This window comes from Triturus cristatus, chromosome 6 (genome assembly GCF_964204655.1).
Source record: "Triturus cristatus chromosome 6, aTriCri1.1, whole genome shotgun sequence".
Classification (NCBI taxonomy): Eukaryota; Metazoa; Chordata; class Amphibia; order Caudata; family Salamandridae; genus Triturus; species Triturus cristatus.
In genome coordinates, this window is record NC_140589.1 from 863460333 (window position 1) to 863485103 (window position 24771).

The following is a 24771-nucleotide window of genomic DNA, read 5'->3' on the forward strand; positions in this document are numbered from 1 at the left end:
AGAAAGGTATTGCCACTGTTGCCTTTTCCAGCAAGACGTCTACTTGTACAAGCTATTGTACTGTCACGGCTGGATTATGCTAACGTGACCTACCTTGGAGCCCCACTGGCCACAATTAAAAGACTCCAAATTGTACAGAATTGTGCAGCTCGTATGCTGGCTAAGCCGGCCCTTGATACTCTTCATTGGCTTCCTGTCCAACAAAGAGTACAATTTAAGGCACTCTTTATCATTCATAAATCCTTGGCAGGAAAGGGCCCGCCCCTGATCCGCATTTGGAATCAACGATATGTCCCTAATCGTAATCTTAGGTCAGGGAGCAAAGGCTTAATTGTTGTACCGAAGATCAAACGTGCTCGCAGTGGTGGCCGAATGTTCTCTTCTAATGGTGCCAAATTGTGGAAAAGAATTTCACTACATCTACGCTCGGAACCAGATCATCTTACGTTCAGAAAACTGCTTAAAACCTTTCTTTTTCAGTAATTCTCTTGTTTCCCGCCGAGTGTCTGCTAGCGCTGGGATGCCTCCGGGTAACCATGCGCTCTATAAATACTCTTTCATTCATTCATTCATATATACATATATATACACACATATATATACATACAGAAATATATATGTACATGTAGCATCTTGCACTAGGCAGTAACAAGGATCAGTATGCACTCTAGTGTACTATACAACACTTGCATATCATGGAAACTATGCAAGTATGTCACTTGACATATGATAAGAATGCTAAACGGGAAGTATAACTTTACATCTCTGGTTCAGTGTGTGGAATGCAACCCTTTGGAAAACAATGGTATATTTGTTTGTTTGGTATAGGGGACTGAGAATTGTCATAAACTACATCACCCAGAAGGCTTCATTGTGGGCTGATCTGGCAGCATAGTATATAAACTGAATTGTGGGTAATGTCTGCCAACCGTGAGCAAGGCCCTGTGTGACTGAAACGTGTCAGTATGACTAACGGACAGGGTCTGTTTGTTTAAAATAAACATACAACACAGAATCCTGAGTGCGGCGTATTCTTGGTTGTAACATTAATTAAGGCCACGGATTCGGCCTCACGCCGGCACCCACTGAGGAGCGCTCTGGCTGGGAATCCCATTGTGTGCATGTACTGAAAGCTGGAGGCACCTGACTGTCAACTACCCTGATCGTCAACTACCAAGTACAATGGCAAAGCTCACCGGGTTGAAATGCTCCAGAGGATGGAGCCGTAGGGCGCCATCTGGATGGTAGCCTTCCCCTCTGAGGTGAGTTGGAGATAAGGAGTACGGGTTGTTGTTTAAAGTCAAAGCGGCTTGTGTGTGAAAGCGAACGCGGGACTGCTTAAGCACGGACCCAGCTGTTCCTGTGGGTCTTTCCATAGAGCAGGATTTTCAAGCGAGAATACAAACAAACAGATCGTGTAACAGCGATCTAGGAATAACAAAGGGCTGCTTATCGCACACTACGGAGAGCGCAATGGAGGCGCATAAGGCAAAAGGAGCCGATAAGATTGGACGGACATTTCAGACCGAAACAAGAGGAAGAATTAACACTCAAACATCCGTAAATATGGAGAGTCAGCAAGATCCATCTTTAAAACAATTATTTGGATAACTAGAACACCAGTATAAAAAAGAAATTAATAAAAGCTGGGAAACCATAGCGTTGCAAAAGTATTTGGACATAGACAGAGTCCCAAGGAGATTGAGGATTTTCACAATGACAACACACCCCGAAACACGCACTGAGATGCTAGAAAAATGGGGTGCTAACAAAATAGAATGTTCAAAAACGATGATGAAAATACTTCGAAAATATGCTAACATTGACTTGGATGACGTGCACATATCAATCAAAGAATTGGAGGACAAAATAGCACATGAAAATAAGGATGAGGTGGCAAAACTAAGAAAAGATATGGAAATGAGACTGGAGAAATATGAGGATGAAATCCAAGACAGAAAACATAGGAAGTATGTAAGGGATGAGATTGACTACCAAGAAGGAAGGATCCTGACCTTTGCAAAAAGGTTTGACACTTTATAACTCAACTATGGAAAAAACATCCAAAAACCACCCGCAGAAACAACTAGTGAATCAGATGTCAGTAAAAAATGAATCAGCAGGCAGCGCAAATTCCTCAAAGGGAATTACTTTTTTAGAGGAAATGAGGCTGATGCATTTAGATCAAACACTAGCAAGAGGCCGGGGGAGAGGAAAAGGCAGAGGGCGTGGAAGGGGAGATTCAAAATCTTCCGGAGCACCTGAAAAACCAGACGCTCAAAGCGAAAGAAAACAGTTTCCCTTGAGCAACTTAAGACAACGCAAATAGAGGATCAAAACCTCATTGTAAATCTGTCCAATTACACACTGGCCAAAGAAGAACGATCACTACTAAACAAGGGCTTGTCTTTTTGCCCTGAGAGACATTTTGATTACACAGATAAAAAAATTGACATCTACAAATATGTAGGAAAATTGAAATTAACAAAAACTCATGTAAACTGTCCTGTGGAAACCTATGAAATGAGATCAACAGCTGATGAACAAAATGAAGAGACTACAGTCACCATCGAACAAATACCTGATCTTAAAAATCTCTTTGATCCGATGCATAACCCAGATGATGACCAAACCACTGAAAGTCAAGTATTGCAAGAACTAGGGATAGAAACAGTGAAACAGACATCAAGTGGTTTCAAGAAGAAATCTAAATACTGTCCCCAGCTGTCACCTGGCAATAAAATTGATGAATTCTCCGAAGCAGTTATGAAAGAACTGGACAGTTTAGAGAAGATATGTAACAATAATAAAAAGGAGAATCTGTCCACAGAGGAACAAATAGTCCTGAAAACACTGATGGAGAACTGTGAAATAATAATTAAGTCAGCCGACAAAGGCGGAAACATGGTCATACAAAATCGATCTGACTGTTTCAAAGAAGCCCGAAGGCAATTGGATGACACAACAAAATACAAGAAATTACAATTCAATCCGATGAACAGAATAATGATTAAACTAAAAACAAATTTATTATAGCGGCAAACCACAGGTCTAATTAGTGAAAATTAATTTCAATTGGTCTATAAGGAACATCCAACGATACCTACCATATATTTTCTTCCGAAAATTCACAGGACCCTATGTGACCCCCCGGGATGACCTATTGTCTCTACTTGCCAATCACATTATGAGAACATCTCTATATATGTTGACCATTACCTGGCACCGATGGTCCATAACTTAAGCTTATATATAAAGGATGTAGGTGACTTTTTACGGATCTAGGCCAACACTACCTGGAACTCACACTATATGATGGCCACAATTGATGTGGTATCATTGTATACATCGATTGAGCACAGTATCGGTTTGCGGGCATGTGCATGTTTCTTAAAGCAACGTCACATTGAAGATCTACAACACTCAGCAATGCTTCTCACCATGATCGATCTGTACCAGAATAACAACATGTTTTTGTTTAATCATGATTTGTATGTGCAAATCTGTGGCATGGGTTTTTCATTTTCGCCGAACTATGCGAATTTAACAATGGGCTGGTGGGAGAAAGAAATTGCCTGGGGGACAGAAAACCAAGAAGAGCTGGATAAAATTGTACTATAGCTACGATATATTGATGATTTATTTATTATTTGGAATGGAGAAAAAGAGAGTTTCTAGCCTATTTCAATAAATTGAATCAGAATAATATTGGCCTGTCCTTTACATGTTCCATCAGCTCTACCACTGTTAACTTCCTAGGCACATCGGTATACATTGACAAAGGACACATTCAGACAAACTTGTTTAGGAAGTGACAAACAGCATCCTGCATGGCAGAAGCTTCCATCCTAAGCCTCTACGCAATAGCATTCCATATGGAGAATTTGTGAGGATAAAAAGAAATTGTTCAAAAGAAGAGGATGCGAAGAATAACATTCTAGAAAGTGCCCAGAGATTACAAAACAGGGAATAAAGACAGAGAGAACTAAAGAAAAGCTTAAAAAAAAAAATAACCAGTCAATTGGATTGAGACTCTGATTCCAAGAGTCCTCAAAGAGAAGAAAATGGAAAAAGATAATGCACTCCAAAAGACGAAACATACTTGAGGCACAACCACGCAAGATGCTCCTAGACTGATTCAAAAATAGAGTAAGGAAAGCCCAAAGATCTTACGAACTGTGCAAAAATATTGGCACGTATTAAATCAGGATCAAGACATTTGAGCTGCTCATTGGAAGAAGACCACAAGTGACGTACAGAAAGGTACCGTCATTACAGGACAAAATAGTCCAAAGTCATTACCAAGAAAAAACCCCAAAATGCTGGCTAGATGACCAACAGCTTGGTTTCAAGAAACGCAACAGGTAAACTTGGGGTAAACTCAAGAGAAATTAAGGACTTGGAGGGAAATACCATCAAAATCAACCACAAAATCATGTGCACAACCCAATTCATGGTGTATGCCATTCAATGTACCTGTGGTATGAAGTACATTGGAAGCACAATCTACATCCTTAAGAAACGTATTCTGGCGCACATCAGTGCAATCAAAAATAAAGATCTGAATTATGCAACAGCTAGGCATATAGCGATATGGCAGTACAATGATTGGAGATGTATGCAGTTTTTCGACCTGGATACCATCCCACTAAGTGAGAGAGCTGGTGATAGAAAGCAAAAGCTGAGACAGCTGGAATTGCGATACATTATAAGACTACGCACTAAGACCTTGAGATGTCTTAATAATGACGAAGAACTACATATGCACTTATAAGGCTTCTAGATTGTGATGGTCTACTGAGACACTTAAAATCTATTGAAGAAATGTCCTTCTGCATCTTGAAATAAGTGTTGTATATCCTTTACTGTTTGATTTTCTTATCTATTCTTTCTTTTTAGTTTCCACATAACTCGCATTACTACTAAGTATTTAGCATTCATACAGATTAAGTACAATGATTTGAAGTATTAATTTCAATATGATATGTTGCATATGACATTGGGTCACAGATAAGAGGACTCTCCAAGAATACTGTTGGTTGTCACTTAGACATCTCTATGGATGTAGCATCTTGCACTGGGCAGTAACAACGATCAGTATGCATTCCAGTGTACTACACAACACTTATATATCATGGAAGCTATGGAAGTATATCACTGGACATAAGATAAGAATGCTAAACTGGAAGTATAACTTTACATCTGTGGTTCAGTGTGTGGAATGCTACCCTTTGAAAAACAATGGCATATGGGTCTGTTTGGCATAGGGGACTGAGGAATGTCATAAACTACATCTCTCAGAAGGCTTCATTGTGGGCTGATCTGGGAGCACAGTATATAAACTGAATTGTGGAAAATGTCTGCCAACCGTGGGCAAGGCCCTGTGTCAGTATGACTAACAGACCGGGTCTGTTTGTTTAAAATAAACATACACCAAAGAATCCTAAGTCTGGCGTATCTTTGATTGTAAAAAATAAAGGGAAAAAAATATATATATATATATGTATAATATATATATAATATTTATATATATATGTATATATAGATATATATATAGTAGTGAGTATTGAGTATTGAGTACAAAACGTTTCTATTGTGACTTACTTAATCATCTAACTACGGCGTCAATTTACCCTTTGGTTTCTTCCATGAATTTTTAAGCTTTACAAAAAATAAATACAGTTCTACTTATCACACCCAACTATAACAATACTGTAACCTTTGGTTTTTTCAGTGAATTTCTATATTTTTTTAAATGTAAAATATAATTTTAATACCATACATAAAGCGAAACCCTAGCCTTTGACCGTGCTTGGTGGTAGGTTGGCAGCAGGGCCTATCCTGGTGGCCAGGATAGGTGGCAAACCCCCCCAAAGGCAGCCAACCCTACACTGCACACAACCAACCACCAGGTCCAGTGTCCAAACACCCAGCATGCTGCCAACTCCATGCTACTCACAGCCTTAGGCAAGCAAGGCATAGGGTTGGCCTTCAGACCCCTGGCACACCATATCTGAAGCCAAAACATATATATTAAGGAGAGGGGCCTGCAGCCCCCCTCTGAGCTTTAATTGGCCTCAGGGACTTCATTCCCTGTCCCAATAGAAAGGGGAGGGGGCTGCGTTGCCCCCCTTCCCAAGCCTTAAAAGCTCTGGGGACCCCATCCCCTGGGGCCAAATGCAATCAAACCCTCCCTGAGCCTTCTTGGGCCCAAGAGGCCCTATCCGTGGGGCCAATATCTAAGGGAAGGGGCGTACAGCCCCCCTCCTCAAGCCTTAATAGGCCACAGGGACCCCATCAACTTGGGACAAACGCAGCAAAAAAGGGAAGGAGGCCATGTGGCCCCCACTCCTGAACCTCATTAGGCCCCTAAGAACTCATCCCTTCGGGCCAAACCAATAAAAAGTGGAGCAGCCTTCAAATGCCCATGGACACCATCTCCCAGGGCTAAATAAAATTGGGAGGGGGCAAGCGGTGTCACATCCCAAGCCTTATTAAGCCCCATGAACCCCATCCCCTGGGACTGAGTAATTAATAAATGGAGGGGGGTGTGCAGCCCCCTCCCTGAGCCTAATTAGTCTCTAGGGTCCCCATCCCCCAGGGCACAATGTAAATAAAAGGGAAGGGGGCTGCATGGCCCACCCTCCCCAAGTCTTTATAGGTCCCTATTGCCCGAGGCCATAACTTTTTAAAAAAGGGGAAGGGGCCGTGCAAACCCCTCCCAGAGCCATTTTCAGCTCCACGGATCCCATCCCCTGGGGTCCATAGCATTTATAAGGGGAGGACGGAGTGCGTTCCCCCTCCTCAAGTCGTTTTCAACCATGGAGGCCCCATCCCCTGCGACATAATGCATTTATTAAGAGAAGGGGGGAGCACGTGACCTCCCTTCCTAAGCCTACTTTGGCCCCGGGGATGGGGCCACTGGGCCCACATCAATTATAGGAAGGTGCGAACCCAATCATCTAGATATACAAATATTTTTAAACTTTAAATTCACAAAAACTACTGAACAGATTTACACCAAATCAGAGAACGGCACATTTTGCGGACCAAGATCTAGCTTCCTGCCAAATTTGGTGTAATTCCTTTCAACAGTTTTAGCTGCAGACCTTCCTAAAGATGTTTATGGTAAATGCATTGGGATATTTGCTTCTGGGACTCCCTTTTTTCTCGGTCCAGGAAGGAAAGTACATTTTGTAATTTGGTGTAAAACAGTTCATTCGTTTTTGAGAAATTAAGGATAAAAAATGTTTGTATATCTGCATGGTTGGATTTTTGTGAGGCTCACAAGAGTCTTGTGGTCGCACGAATCAGAAAATGTAGCCATCCGATTGGTTGTGAGAGATTTTTCTCCATTGGCAGTCTCACAAGTCCTGTGAGAGCTCGTGCTCTGATTGACTAGCCACAAAATGAAGAAAAATGTTGCGGCTGCCATTTCAGGACACAAGGAGTCCGATGGGGGTCCCAAAGGAGCAGGGGACCTTGCTGGCTCCTTTAGGACACCTTTGGGATGGGAAAACCTTGATAAAATATAGAAAACAGAGGGCTGGGTCTGAGCGTCAATGGTGGTTTGCAGCACACAAGCTGTTAGGCATGTGGCCTTAGGCCAACGCCACCCTGCACATGGCCAAAGGTCGTGCACGGTAGAGGATGGTCTGCCCATGGTTGGGTTTCAATCCAGGCTCTGTCTGCAATGCTACGCTTAAGGCCATGTGCAGCAGGTGGTTGATGCCTTGCCGGGGTTGGAAGCAGTACCTGCCCGCGAGCTAGGCCCTGCGGGCTACATCACGCTGCGCTTAGCCGAGGGCCATGCATGGTGGGGGTTAGCTGCCCGCTGTGCTGGGCACTGCCTGCAGCCAACCCTTGCCAAGCACAGCCACAGGCCGTGCACAGTGTGGTGTTAGCATTATGTATGGTAGTAAAATATAACTTTTATGATAAAAAAAACAGGAAATTCACTGAAGAAACTAAAGGTTAAAGTGACATTATAGTTAGGTAAGGCAATAATATTTTACTGTGCATGAAAAAAAATTAGAAATTCACTGACGGAATGAAACGTTAAAGGGACAATATACATTGGGGTGGGTGAAATGTTTCATTCCATTTGTGATATTGTCGGACTTTTGGTCTTGCTGTATTATTCTTAAGTGCAGAGTTCTGGCCAATTTCGGGCAATTGTCGTGTGATGGAATTTTTCTCCTGAAGAGGCTCCAGAAAATGCTGGTGAGCGCAAGCGAGATTTGGCATCCCTAATGTGATTTTCTAACATAGGTGGTCATGCGCATCCATGAGCGGTTGCAGTCAGAGAGCTGCAGTTCGATTAGGTTTCCTGCCTTCAAGGAGATTTTCTACTCGAGGGGCAGCAAAATCAAGTCAAATGGCCACACATTCTTCAGCAATACATGGTGTTGTTCGTGCTGATTTTTCAATGCTGCTCATGCTACTGGGGCTAAATTGCAGAGCAAGATGCATACTTTCTGTCTGTTGGCGGAACTCCACTGAAACTCGCAGAGTTTATATGTAACTCTGCAGAATTCTGCGGAGTGAAAGTCCATGAGTTTAACCCACCCCTAATTATAATTATGTGAAAATGTCAGTGAAAAAATACCGTTTTAAAATAAAAACCCTATTAAATTCACCAGTTTTCCTAAGTAATCATAACTTGTGACCTAAAGAAACTATAACTGCTTATGACCTCACATATGACATCACATATAACATGACTGCAAGATCTGAAATTATGTCATTCATAAGAGTGTGCATGGCGGGTACCACTCACTGCCTCCTTGATGTCTAGTGGGTAGATCCCTGCTAGAGGCTCACAGTCCTAGGGCAATCTCCAAGCAAGGACCCACTTGGGCCAGTGTCACAGGAAAGGAGACATTTTACCCTCTACAACAATAACTATCAAAGTGAAAACAGACCACACATGGTTGCCGAGTCTGCTTTCACTTTGTTTAGTGATTGCTGTGCGTCACAGTAAACACTAAAACAAAAAAACTTGGGACAACGGTAGTGAAAGAAGCTTTTCCCTCAGGTCCAGAATTCTATTTTTTTTTAAATGTGCACTTGAGCATTGCGGTTGAGTCAACCGCAACGCAGAGGAAGTGCACTGTACATCAATGGCTTGTCCACCACAATGTAAAGGTTAAAATATCAAATGAGTGGCTGAAGCAAAAATGCATCACTGTTGCCATGGTAACAGTTTTTACAAATCCATAGAGTCGTAAAAGTAAGAAAAGCAAAGGCTGGCACACAAAGCTACCCAGTCAGTCGCATAACCTCAGTTGCTTTCAGTTTAACAACAGCAACAATTAAAAAGTAAAATGGCAAACAAAGACATACAAACTCACCACAAACAAATCTAAATTTGAGTCTTATAGCGACAAATCCAATACTAACATTGTTTATTTTCTATGCTGGGAAACCATGCAATAGCAAAAGTCTTATAAAATACTATTATTACTAAAGTACACAGTATAAAAATATCTCAGCCAAAGGAAAGATATAAAATTAAATGTAATCCAGTATTTGTAAAGTGCGAACGAGTATCCGAGGGTGTCAAGGCACTGGGGACCATCGGGAAGATTAAGTGAGCTATTGCCCAGAATCACATGGTGCTGAGCTAACCTGTCATCAGCGATCGAACCATGAGCCCCTGTGTTCCAGAGTCAGCCGCCCTGGCCGCTGCGCCACACCTCTTCTCAGAGGTATGGTAAGCAGGATAAAGAACTGCAGGATTTTTTGTAGTTAACTACAGAACCAGACAACATTTCAATTTTTTATTTCTTTTTAGGCACAGGGATATTTCGTGTTTTGCCCAGAATCAGAAGATGTTGAGCCGAGGATGGTGGGAGATTTTGCTATGGCGGAGGAGCGTCACCCGACTGCTTTTAAGCAGTGAGAAACATAAAATGACAATAACTTAGAGTTATTGTCATTTTATGTTTCGTTCCCTGCTACTTTGCGGCGGGCGGGTTGGCGGGCCTGGTCTGCTCTCCGAGCAGGGCAGGGGAGGAGTGGTTTTCCCACTCCCAAGTGTACAATGACTGTTTGGTTTGAACTCTCGGGCCACCCAAACCACCCATGTGCATTTCCCTGTTCTCCATGCAGGCTGCATTACAGCCTGCCTGGAGAACATGTCCACCCCTCCAACCCCTGGCTGTGCACCTTGTAACAACGCTCAGACCAATCACATTGCTGCATTGCAGCATTGTGATTGGCTTAGGGACGGGAGCCTTGCTGCCTGCTTCCTGTTCCTGTCGGAGGTAAGAGAGCAGGAGCAGAGAAGGCACAGGACCCAGCCTCGAGGTATGTTTTTAATTATTAATATTTTCGACCCCCCCACGACACCAGGCCCTTCCGCCACCCACCACCCGCGAGCCATGCCGGCAGCCACTTCAAGTGCTAGAGGATCCAATTGTATAAATTCTACTGGCAGTCAAAACAGGGTGATCTCAGCATTGTGAGGAAGCTATCCAAAGCATTAAAGCATCAGTAGCTTGTCCTAAACTGTGGTGAGCCAGAGCAATTTGATGCACACAATCCTGCAAACAGCAATTACCAGGCAAGCTCCAAGCCCAGAGCCAAGATGGAGAGTGTGACAAAGTCCCATCAAAGCCATGGGAAAATTGGTTTTGGATTTGGATTGGATCAGAGCCTAGCAGAGAAAACATCTATGGTTATGATAGTGAATCAGTTCCTGTTAGTAGGCAAGATTTGTGTAAAGGAAAACCAAGACAGTACACCTTCTCTTGCTAAGCATCTAATATCAGGAACTACATGCCCACCCAGATACAGCGACCTCCTTTACTCCGGCTCTTTAGGAAGGAGCCGAATATATCCCTCCTCAAACAATATCTCATCTCTATGTAGACCTCTGGAAGGTGACTCCAGCTGATGAAGGGTCCAAAGGCCTGTCAAACATGCATTACTCGATTTGTTTTATTGTGGGGTTTTTTCCACTCACCAACCACTCTACCACCACTCTACCAATCTGGATAGGCTGACCCTTCACAAAACTCTATAGAGACGTTTTCTTGGTTTATAACATAGTGACTTCTACCAACTAATAACACAACACTTAAAAAGGTGCCCTTTTGTAAAGTGATGCTATTCGGTCAGTCTGTTTTTTGATAATTGCTTTGAAGTGTTGTGTGCAGTGCATGCTCCAGTTATGTGCACATAATGCACTTCTCTGTTCTTTGATCATATTGATTTAAATTAGTCCAGTTGAAAGTAATCATATTACCTCCTTCTGGTGAGGAACGTTCAGTTAAATACATTAAGCTCACTTTTAGGGGACAACAGATACAGAAGCATAGAAATAGTAAAAGAAATGTATGTGTTTACATACGTGTGCAATAGATATTTAACAGCATTGAACATAATGTTATTTCTATTGAGTTTGTTATAACAATAATTCAAATTATACTAATCATCTTCAAGCAATTTTTCAAAAGTTTTAAATTTGGTTGATGCTACATCACATGCATATTAACACTGATTATTAAGCATTGACAAAACCAATATGTTTACCCTTGGCTGCTGAGCTGTGATCCTTTGAGTAGATTTTTATTAAGTATGAGAAAAGCATTCAAAGATGGCCATCGATATGTGCATATGCATGTGGATGTATAGGCGGCGATCTTGTAATGATTTTTGTTACCGTTTGTCCAGTACCATTCTGAGATAACCACCAGTGTATGTGCACAAATGCATGTGCATTGACTTGCACATCATGCGGCAAACTTAGGATACTTTTTTATCATAAACTAGAAATTAAAACCAGAAAACGATTGACATTCACAAGTTGTGGTTAGGCCACAATCCAGAACACATACACCAAAAGTCGTGCTCATGACCTCAAATTTAATGCGGCAGGTTCAATTACACATGTAATAATTAATCTTATAAATGAGATTACATAATACTTTAGCTTTCACTCTATGAAACATACTACTAAATGTAGTATTAATCATTGGTTTGAGTGCTTGCTTTTCTTTAATCATGTTCTGCTGTTAAGCCTTGCAGACAATCCACTGTGGGTGGACTGGCAGAGCCTGGCCATTTGCAGAAACAAGGGCTATTTTATAATTTTTTGGTAATTCTAATAAAAAAATCTTTTTTAAGGGCAAGTGTCTGGTTGGTGTGGAACTATAAATATGGCAGGTGGGCCTTTGCTAGGAAGTAAAGGCAGAAGATACTTGCCAGGTTTTAAAAGAGCTTCTATGTAGTGGCATATCTAGAGGGGTGTCAGATGGGACCCATGCTCCACCTCTGTTGGTCCCACCCTCCTGTGTGTTCCATCACTACAACTCCTGAATGTACCAGGTGAATACACAGAAAAAGCAACCAGACATCTCCACACACATTCATTTGTCCAAGCACCTTTCATTGCAAAGCAGTGTTGTCTTCTGTCTAAATATGGGTTTGTATGTATGAATGCATTAAATAGTTATTTATAAATATACATATATAGATGTATATGAACACATACTAGAAAGCCAGATTTAAATATTTGAAATCTATCTATCTATCTATCTATCTATCTATCTATCTATCTATCTATCTATCTATCTATCTATCTATCTATCTATCTATCTATCTATCTCTATATCTATATATATATATATATATATATATATATATATATATATATATATATAACCCAATGGCGGGCTTGATAGTTATAGTTAGGACCATGTTTCCATAGGAAAACATTCATTGTTTAGCTTATAGCTTTAGCACCACTTGAAAAATCTTCACAAAACTTTTCCCAAAAAGTTCTTCCTCCTCAGCTCCTTCCTGGAAAGTTGCTAGGTGATCCATAAAGCACAATCCAAGAAAAACAGGGGGTCCCCATGCAAGTTTCTATAGCAAAATTGAACAGCAATAGTCCAAAAGTGGCTCAAATTTGCCGGAAAGTTAGATCTTGGTCCAGAAATTGTGCTTTTTGTGATTTCGTGTAAATAAGTTCAGTATTTTTTCAGAAATTAAGTTTCAACATGTATTTATTTATCAGGCTGCTGAAGATCCATGGATCTGAAAAATCTAAAGATCTGATTGACTGCCACCACATAAACAAAGATTCTAGGACTCGGGTACTCAGTCCCCTGTCCTACCAAATGAATACAAAAAAACATATATGGGGCAAGCTAGGGATACCCTGCTACTTTAGGCCTTGTAGGTAGTCCCAAAGGGATACCCCACCATGGGGGCCAACACCTTTGTTTTGTTTTTAGTGGTACCTCAGATCAACAGAGGATCTGCAAATCCACAGTAAAATGAAAAAATAGTGGTGAACTCCCACCCTTTTATATTTTAAGGCCCCTGGGTGAGCCAGAGCCAGGGGAGGTTGGTGCATAAAAATTTGTTTAGGCCCAGTGGACCCCATCCCTCGGGGCAGCTTTTACTTTTACTTTTTGGGGGAAAGTGGCATGCATCTCTTCCATGAGCCTCCTGAAGGCCCAGGATACCCAATGCCCTGGGGCTGGTTCCTTTTTTTGGGAGGGGAACGGAGCCCCACACAATGCCATACTATGACCCATGCAACCCCATCCTCCTAGGCCTATTCCTTTTCCTTGGGGGATGGGGGCATGGCTCCCTACCCGAGCTGTACTAGGGCCCAATATATGTGTATGCTACCACTGGGAGGGAGCTAGCCTTTTCTTTATTTCTCTCCTCACAAGAGCGCACAGGGAAAAATGTTTGCTCCTGTTGCAGGAGCACAGTGAAAATCTGCTCCAACAGGGTGGGAGCATACTTGTTTTTTCTGGCTTTGACCAGAAGCCAGGATGGGTGCTGCCTGGGGAGGTGACAGGGACCATGAGGCCCACACGGTCCACCGCTCTAATGTGGGTGCTCCTGATGGGCACTTCAGCACCCACCAGAACCAAAAAGTGAAAGGCTCCTGTTGGCACTCACAATGGGTGCTGGCCAGAGAGCCAGTATACGCCACATGGGTCCTGGGCCTCTCCTCTCCAGCCACCAACAGAACAACAAGCTGTGAGTGTACAGGGTTGGACTAAGACAAACACAAAAATAATAATAAAAACAAAAAAGGAGAAAGAATAATAAATGGACATCCGGAACCGCACATTTATTATTCACTGCTCCAGGAACGAGCGCCACATAATGTCCTTTGTGGGCAAATGTAAATACATTTTGATGCACGGTGTTTCCCCAGTTTTATCATGGACACCACCAGCATATTTTCTAAGTGCTGTAGGGTAGGGGGCTGCAGAGAGTACAGCAGCCCCCTCCCACCCTCAGAAATCCTTACATAATTCATCCGATGTCTCCTGGGATCCATAGAACATAACCCCAGGAAAATGTATTGCTCAATATAAGCATTACAAGAGCCTAAGGTTTTGCTCTTTAGCTTGGGAATTTAATGACCACTTGTGGTTGGTCTTATGGCTGCATTACGTGGCATAAATAGTGTAAAAGAAAGACTCTGGCATGGGTTTAATGTTGTTTTGACTTTTAAATGTTTACTGACAGTTATGGTAATGACCCCTTGTCAAAACCAAGTGGTCTAGCTTTTATATATTGACAGTGACTTACATTTAAAAAAAAAACCTTAGAAATTCACTGAAAAAAACAATGGTAAAAGGGACGCTATAGTTAGGTGGAAATGTGAGTTAAAATAAAACCACTGAAATTCACCAGCTATAGTTATCTCAAGAAACTATAAAACTGTGTCCTAGATTAACTCTAACTTGCAACTCATTGTGCACTGGTAATTACCTCACATATTACAACCCTCATGAAATTGTTTGATAACATCACTGCCACATCTGTAATGACATAATTGATGTTAATACTGTGGTTGGTGGGAGAGCGACATAGTTACTTTAGGACATGAGTTATAGTTACTGGAGATAAAGATAACTCGTGAATTTTGTTGGTTTTGTTTGCTTAAAACAACCTGTTTTCACTGACATTTTCACCTAACTTTAACGCCCTGTTATCCTTATTTTTTCAGTGAATAGATAGATAGATAGATAGATAGATAGATAGATAGATAGATAGATAGATAGATAGATAGATAGATAGATAGATAGATAGATAGATAGATAGATAGATAGATAGACAGACAGATAGATGGATGGATGGATGAATAGGTGGATGATGGATAGATGGATTGATAGATAGATATAAATATATATAAAGAGAGATATACATATATAGATGTAAAGATTACAAAATATATGTATATATGTATGTATTACACAGTGGCGGTTGTCACTATGTAGTTATACTTAGAACACAATTTGGATAAGAAGAAACTTTTTTACTTTGCAAATAACTTTAGTGCTGTTTGATGAATCTTCATGAAAATTTCAAAATAAAGTTCTCCCCTTTCAGCTATCTCCTGGGAATGTTTGCACTACTCCATTAAGTGGGGACCAGGAAAAATGAGGGTCCCTAAGTGTTCATTTCCCATGTGAATTTGAATAGGAAATTTTGCTGTTCGATATAGAAAAAAGGCTGAATGAAATTATGCTAAATATGGCATAAAGTAAGAACTTTACCCGCTAGGCATGCTTTATGAGATTTGCTGTAAATCTCTTCAGCCATTTTTGAGAAATGCGTGTTTAATGAGGTGCTTGGGTTGGTCATAAATAGGGCTCCTGGTTTTATGGTATAACATTTCTGTCTCTAATTTTCCATATTTACAGTTTGGCCGTTTTATTGCTATTTTGTGTTTTGAGAATAAATTGATTCATAAAATAGTATATTTCTACATTTATTTAACTGACAAACATACTGTTACCCATTGATGCTTTCTGCATTTTAGCAAACTGAGGAGCCTAATATAAACAAAAAACTTACACCCACAGGTAAATATTAGAATTCTATACAAATTTTATGTTAAGATCTGGAAATCTCATCCTGTTTTTTTAACTCATCATACTGTCTGTCTGCTCACCTGTTGGCCTTGATTTCATCAATGACAGCATGGAAAATCACTGACAATAAGCACAATTTTCTTCATTGTTCTGCTTTTAAAAATAAATACAGGCAGAAAACTCATTGTTTTTTGTTTATATTTATCTGTGAAAATCGGTATCAGTAAAAATGGAAAACTGAAAGCATTATGGCCTTATTAGGAGTTTGGTGGTTCTCCTGTTGGTCCACCACCCCGGTGCTGCACCAACAGGGGGACTGCCGAGCCCGCTGTGTGCCCGCCCGGTGGATTACAAGTGCAATCCAGGGCAGGCGGGCTGTGTGGCGGCAGCCTAATGGCAGCAGCTGTGTAAGGCTCATAGGAGAATCTTAACTGTAGACCGCCGCCATCAAAGCACCTGCAGCACATTCCTGCACGGTGTGGCATGCATGCCACACTGTGCAGAAATGGGGTGCAATTCCAGGGGGGCACAACATGTGCACCTCCGGGGCCCCCTTAGTTGCTTCCCCACCACTCTTTTCATGACGGGCTCACAACCATGAAATGGGCGGTGGAAAGCCTACTCGGAATATGCTTGGCAATGCCAGCATCGCCAGCTTATTGAGGCCAGTTGTAGACCACCGGCCTTGATCCTGGCAGAGCCGGTGGTCTCATGGCGGTCTGACGGCCAGAACGCCACACTCAAAATGCTGTGGGTGGACCTGCAGTGATGGCAGTGGTCGGAAAACCACCACAAGTACATCCGTCCTGAGGACCACAGTACTTGTAATAAAGCCCTTATTCATAAAAGGGGTTCAAAAGTTACATACATGTGGATGGTTTGTCCCATGGGATTCTGCGGTACTATAATTATAAAATGGGGTCCATTGGCCAAGGAAGCTTTTTCTCATGCCATCCATTTGAGTACCATGGGACCAGGACCTGTCTTGTGGTACCAAATCTGATTGGCTTGCTGCAAACCGAATAAAAATGTTGCAGCTGCCAATACAGAACTCGTGGACTTGGTCCCTGTGTCTTGAAGTTATATTAAAAAAAGATAAAAGGGCACAGGTATGAGTGTCTGACTCCCAGGCATGTGGGGAGGGACCCTCGACCATGGGCCAAAATTAATAAAACAAATTCTGTTCAATGGATACTGTGGTACTTGCTTGGGTCCTGCACCACAGTATCCGTGATCATGCTTTAAAAAAAGTAAAATAACACAGTGATGGTTGCGTGTCCATGCAGGGGCTGGCCGCATCTGGAGGGTTTGGTGAATGGCATGGTCAACCCCATGCTGCCCACAGCCTTTGGCTGTGTTCAGTGATGGATTGGCTGCCTGCAGGGGTTGGGCAAAAGGCCTGCAACCAACATACTGTGCACTGTGGGGATGTGGCTGCACACAGTTGGTAGCAGGGCCTGGCCAGACGCCCTGCTGCCCATGGCCTTTGGCATATGCAGCAGGCGATTGGTTTGTGGTGGGGGTTGGGTGCAGGGATTGACCATCTAAGTTATGCTTACAACACCAGTGTGAGATACACCACCTGTAAATGGTACAGCCCTACATTATACGTTATTTAACAATGTGCAATGCCTCAAAATGTTCAGCGAAGTTGTTGAAATAAACATCCACACCATGGTGTATACATAACTGATCAAGAACTACTGAGATGAAAAGGAGGAGAGGCTTGTTCCATAAAGTATGCTATTCACTTCTCTGCTATCAATACATGAGTGCAATTCCCTATGAGTCTTTAATACAATAAATATTGTACCTACTTCAACAATGGTGGAGTGTCTGATGACTTTCCATACATTAAACCACATGCAATATTTGTAATGGATAGAAAAGTGATGGCAAAATTGCACTCGGGATGACTGGAGCAGCGCTCAGACCCATTTTTGCCAGAGGCACATAAGAATTATAGCATAGGATAATCAGGAACTGATTCTCTTTGGCCTCCTTAATCTGTCCATGGAACAAATGAAAGGACGCAAAGGAAGAATGTATGGATGTCACAAATGGAGTTGTACTGCAGATAAGAGTTGAGCCCAAGGTGAAAATTTTGAAGTCCCATTCAATTGGTGGGCTATAGAGATATAACCAGAGGTATGGAGAGTTGATGATATCAAACACTGTGTTTTCAAGATGCCAAAACTGGGCTATTAACAACGAATAATAGTTTTCAGGATTCTTTTGTCAAAAATTAGAGGACATACTTTTCTTATAGTTTCTGCTCTCCTCTTGGTGGGATGAACCCCAGGTTACGTGCGTGGTCGGTGGGTGTCAGCGCTGTTCCCAGCGAGGCCTGCCACCAGGAGTCGTCCCAGGCGAAGGGGGTGGAGCCGAGGATGAGGACCTCTGTCTTGTCTGAGTTCAGTTTCAGGCGGCTGCTCTTTATCCACTCGGCGATGGCCTTTATCCCTTTGTGGAAGTTGGTTTTGGCGGTGGCGGCGTCTTTGGTGAGGGAGAGGATCAGCTGGGTGTCGTCGGCGTATGAGACTATGTTGAGGTCGTGTGATCAGACGATGTTGGCGAGCGGTGTCATGTAGACGTTGAAGAGGGTCAGGCTGAGGGATAATTCTTGGGGTATGCCGCAGGTGATCTTGGTGACTTCAGAATGGAGGGAGGCGAACTCTCTGGGTTCTGTCGGTGAGGAAGGAGGTGATCCAGTCCAGGGCTTTGTCGCGGATCCCTGCGTTGTAGAGGCGTGTGTGAAGGGTGTAGTGCAGACGGTGTCGAAGGCGGCCGAGATGTCCAGGAGGGTGACGGCCGCGGTTTCACTGTCGTCCAGCAGGGCCCTGATGTCGTCGGTGGCGGCGATGAGGGCAATTTTGGTGCTGTGGTTGCTGTGGAATCCGGATTGGGGCGAGTCCAAGGTGTTGTTCTCTTCGAGGAATTGGGTCAGTTGTCTGTTGACTATCTTCTTGATGACTTTCACTGGGAATGGGAGCAGGGAGATGGGCCGGAGTTCTTGATGTCCTTTGCGTCTGCCTTGGGTTTATTGAGAAGGGTGTTGATCTCTGCGTGTTTCCAGCTTTCTGGGAAGGTGGCAGTCTCGAATGAGCTGTTGGAGATCTTGCGGAGTTGGGATGCGATGATGGAGCTCGCTTTGTTGAAGATGTGGTGGGGGCAGGGGTCTGATGGTGAGCCGGAGTGGATGGTGTTCATGGTCTTGATGGTGTGTTCTTCGTTTATGTGGTTCCAGGAGGTCAGGCAGCCAGTGTGACTGGAGGGTGGTGGGTCTGGGGTGTCGGCGGCTGTTGGAGAGGTCTGGGAGTTGATGCTGTCATGGATGTCAGTGATCTTGAGGCGGAAGAAGGTTGCTAGAGAGTCGCAGAGGTCTTGTGACGGCGAGATGTCGTTGGAGCTGGGGTTGGGGTTGGCGAGTTACTTCACGATGTTGAAGAGCTCTTTGCTGTTGTGAGCGTTGTTGTCGATGGGTTCCTTGAAGAAGGTCCTTTTGGCCGTTCTGATGAGTTGGTGGTGTCTGCGGCTGGCATTCTTGAGGGCTGCCTGGTTGTCCGGTGTTTGCTCGTGGCACCATTTCTTCTCTAGTCTTCTGCAGGTCTGCTTCGATATCTGGAGATCAGCGGTGAACCAAATGGCCCTTCTGCTGGTGCATCTATTTGAGGGTTTCTTGATCGGGGCGAGAGTGTTGGGGCAATGGTTGATCCATTGCTTGAGGTTGTTGGCGCCTGTGCCGGTGTCGGTGTGGTTGGCTGGTGGGTTTCGGGCAAGTGTGGTGGTTAGCTGGTCTTCGGTGACCTTGTTCCAGCTGCGGTGGGGGATTCTTTGCTGGTGGTTGTGAGCGGTGGTTTTCATGAAGGAGAAGTGGACGCAGTGGTGGTCGGTCCAGTGGAGTTCGGTGTTGTGGATGACGGAGACGTGGCTGCTGGCAGAGCAAATGGGGTCGAGCGTGTGTCCAGCGGAATGGTGGGCACAGCAGAATAATTGCTTGGCCTAGCCTGCTGTTCAAGACTGAAGAGGCTGTGTTGCAGGGGTTCTGCTTATGCACAGAACTATGCGCAGGAAACCAGGACCTCAGTGAATTGTGGTGTACCAAAAACTCACCTCAGAACCCAGAACCCCTTATCCGACCAGCATCAGTGTCCCATTCGTTATCCGAGGTTTAGCTCGGCGGTCCCAATGTAAAAACAACCCAGAACAAGCACTTAGTGTATTTCTCAGGAATGGAGGGAATCAGAAATACCTGTTCGTAATTATTCTCATATCAGTCCACAACAGAATAAACAGAGACATGGTAAAGTTTAAAGAGTTTATTTTATAAACCTCGTGTCCTAAAATGCAGTACTTTGGCTAACATAAGCAGACAAATGATTAAGATCAAAACCATCAGCATAGTTACAATACCATAGAAAATGAAAGGAGTAATCATACTAAAATGACAGTGGATCTCAGCCACCTTCCTTTCGCTAGCAAACTAATATTATTATTAGACTAGTAAAAGGTCTCTAGGCTTGACTGGGGAACGTCATACCGTAAAGATCAGCTCAGTGAGATCACATCACAGGATCAGCTAGGCTCTGCTCCTGGGAAAGCTCTTCTTCCGAATGTAATGAAAACATGTAACACTGCAATATTAAAAGCACCCGACTTTCAGGTATTTGCAGCTGCGTGCGTGTTATGGCTAAATAGTGGGCCGATCAACCTGAACCCAACAACATGCACCGTCTAGCGACCCAGACTGTTTCTTTACACGATGTACAGACCAAGGTCGCTGCTTACTGTTTGGGATGTGAACAACAGACAGTTCTCATGTGAAGCAAAGTCGAGCAAGCATTTGTCAATTTAATAACATGTGACTACAGTGTCGTGTGCAAAAGCAGCAAAAGCGGCAAGATGGCTTTCTAACATCTAACGCGGTTGTGCTAACTTAGCATTGTACATATATAGATAACGATCTTCACTACACCCCCCCTTGATCGGACCACTAACCATTAGGGGCGCACTTGCAAGAACGCCGAGTTCAAGTTTGATAGAACGGAACCAAGGGCATGAACTGTAAGTCCATATAAGGTAAGTGAAAATGTTCGAAGAAAAAAAAAAGAAAAAATGTAAAAGGATTGAAATAAACCATTTAAAGGATAAAAAAACATAATTGAAGGACGTATGACGAAATGAAAGTGCAAAAAAGTCAATCCATCAATGTATAAGCACAATAAGTTGCAACAGCTTCCAAGAGGAAATCATTGGAACGTTCTGCAAAATTATCTGCCATCCAGTTCAGCACGGGGAAGGAACATACATGCTCCTCGATCACCGGAGCCTCCAGCACCATTCGAGGACAACTGGCGTGCTCTTCAAGATAGCTTCTCGCTAAGAAGTCAGTCGCAGCCGTTCCGATGTCCCAATTTCTAAGGACTCCATGTGCTGCTCCACAGGCCATAATCCCGACGCCAGAACAGTCCAACTCATGAGTCACTAAGGGGCGCGTCAGCCGATCATAATCCGGGGCAGGAGACACCGAGTTCGACAGACACAAATCCAAAGCCCATTAGAATGGACAATCTAGGCAATGAAAGACGGGCTGTACACAAGTAAAGTAGGGAAACCGAAAGGCCAATCCATCGGCTATGGTTAAGGTCGCCAGTGGTAAAGTACCATAGTATTCAAGCATCCGGTTACGCAGATGTAACAGCCGGGACCTGCTGTCGTGAGACGCAACTTGTGCATCCATAGCGTAGTGCGCAGATCAACAAAAGTATTCTAGCTATGAGGGCGAGAAGTAAAGGGAGACCTCCGAAGACGCTGGAAAAAATAGAATGAAAAAATGCCGGGATCACACCAAAAATATTTTGAAAGGAGGTCACGAGGCCGGAGCCCACAATTTTAAAAAAATGAGCCAGGCCACTTGTTGACGAGGCATTAAAGATAGTCTGAATCAGGGACCCAAAATGAAGTGGGAGATCAGTATTCAAAAGCGCTTGCACCTCAGTGCACGTGTTTGCTACGTGAAGGACAAATGTTTCCCGGGAAGAAGTCAACGCGACTTCTTTTTGAGACAATAGAGCCCTTATTCTGCTCATCTTATTGAACTCTGTTTTCAAGGTTGGAATGGAAGGCCAGATGGAGACATCGAGCCGTCCATGCGGGGGTGGGAAAAGGACGTTATTACAGCAAACTACTCTCTGTGATACAGTCACTATGTAGGGAATTCCCACTAACATCCCACAGCAAGCTTCATTATTCAAAAGCAAATAACTACCGTTATAACTGGCACCGGGATCCCTTTCAGGACACAAGCTAAATTAGGGGCGTGCACATTACATGCACCATGCAATTGAATGTGCCTACACACTACAGAATGATCTGGAGTGGAAGTGCACTCTTCACCTTTCAAGTATACCTCTTTACCGTCTCTCACACATCTATACGTGAAGGGGAGTGACCAAACTTCGTGCAGGAAGGCAGTACCAAGTTGTTCATATCTGCCAAGGGCATAATGTTTGATGCACGAACTGAACTTAAACAGTTGGAACGGTAATGTGATCAACCCATGTATAAGCCCCACAGCGGAATTTAATTCAGCAACAGAGAAAGGTAAAGGTTCTAACTTTTCAATGTGCAGTAATGAGTATGTAGCATCCTTCATGGACATGAACTGTTGTTAAGCAGTTAAATTAAAAGGAAGGAACAAAGATGAAGTGTTCATGTAATCCCAAGGGACTTTCCCAGCTTTTAACGTTTGCAACGTCCATGCAAACTGCATAATAGAACGCAATTGATTTTGACCATGATACAATACAGACAAATCATACTGCACAATGTCTACCACGGATGAAACAATATTGTCTAAGGTATAAATTCTGGAAGACAGGCCGTTAATGCTATTATCAATTACAGCCAATACTTTCTCCATATTGGCCTGGTCAATAGCCCGTAATCTGGATGCAGCCTCAATTTGTGACAACTTCTAAACTTCGTTATAAACAGCATATACCCATCTTTTGGACCTGCCAACTGCAGGACCCTTAACAAAATCCTTAAAATCTATTTTGTCGTTTTAAACGTGCTAAATGAAGTTTAACAGATGCTAAAGTGGAATGTTGCAGCCAAGATTGGCATAACTTCCCTACTGAGTAGGTAGTAACAGTGTGAGAAGATTCAAAACGGGGGTCCACACGAACTTGTGTATACCCCTGCGCTAAACCAAGAAACCGATGTTGACAGGAATCCGAACTCGTCTGCCACACCAACCACCCTTCTGGATTTAATTCAGAAATATTGAAGGATGTGTTGGAAACGTATGTCTGCAACGTAGCAAGGGACAGATCCGTATGATTACCCCAATTTGGATAAGCACCCAGACCCGAAATGGAGGGAAAATTAAATTTTTTAGAAGTAGCCAATCCAAAACAGGTAGTCTGAAAAATTGACGAATTTAAAAATAACATGTGATTCGGGATAAGACAGGCACGATGCAAAGCTTCTGTTCCCTGTACCTGCCACGGTTTAGAACCCCAAACCGATTTAAGATCGATAGTAGCTTTCCACAGATCATATCCTCCAATTGCCAACTCGTCCATAAAGGACTTGGAATTCAACAATTTGGTGTGTGTCAGTATAACTTTAGAAGCAGACTCAGGCGCAACCTTAAAATAAAAGGAGGCCGGATTTGACACACTGAAATCTGAAAAATAAGTGAACTTGTCCATTAACGTGGCGGAACTGCCCAGCCTAGGGGCGGGACAGTGTTCCCATTGTGTATAATTTACAAAATTTCTAAACGTATTTGCTTTGTGTAGGAAATGCGTGCCATAATGTTGATAGCAGAATTGCTCATCATAATTAACAGTATCTAAATACAAATCCTCAGCATCAAATGCAGCGTAATATTTCAAATCAGAAAACAGTGCTTCTATGGCTTGAACATCCCAGTCATCTGAGTGGATGTTCTGCTTAACGACATCACCCATAGAAACACAAAATACATTTGGCACATTAATTACTTCAGTGGGGCCATGAATTTGAAATTTTACAGCATCCCAAGCGATCCCATCACGTACAGGCCAGGCAGTAATGTTCACAAAACTCTAGTCCCTTTTCATAATATGTGATGAGGAGTGGGGGGCCAAAGTTCCTTCAATTAGTCGAATTGTAGATCTTTCTTTCAGGTAGTATCCATTGATAAGTCTAAAAAACACTACCACAAAGCCAATGGACATAAACAAAAAAATACATATGAGCACTAGCCAAATGTAAGTCCAAGGGGGAATTAAAAAATGTCTTTTGAACCAGGCCACAAAAATCGAAACTTTGGACGGGGCAATGGAAGTCATTGAATTAGAGTCAAAAGAGTCTCGTGAGTGGGCAACTGTGGTGGATTGTAAAACAGGCAGTGTAACATCCGCAGGATAAGCATACTCAACATCTTCAGGCAGACCACCAGGTGTCGGTGGCAATAAAGGACCAGCAACTGAATGCATCTCGACGGCAACATCAGGTACGGTGTTAGAAGCTTGGGCCACAACAGAATTTCTCAGCATCGAAGGGCAAGAAACTGCCGGTGTCATACTAAGAAGAATCGGCCACTCGCTGTAGCTTGACTTTTTCAATAGAGATGTACCTGTTATCCTTTCGACCAGGAAGTAGAGGTACTGTACTCCAAGCACTGGAACTGGTGCACGATAAGAGGGGCCGAACTCCTTCTTGTTCTCCAGCTTCTCACGGACCAGATCACCAACGCGAGGTAGCCAGCCGACTACCGGAACCTGAAGCGCAGCATCAGATGAGGAGGGTACGTGTTCCTTCGCTAGACTGTCTCTGGCTTCTTGAAGATTATGCAATACAGCACAGTGATCATCTACGTCAAAGGGTGCGGCTGACGCCGCCATATCTAGACCAGCAAGGT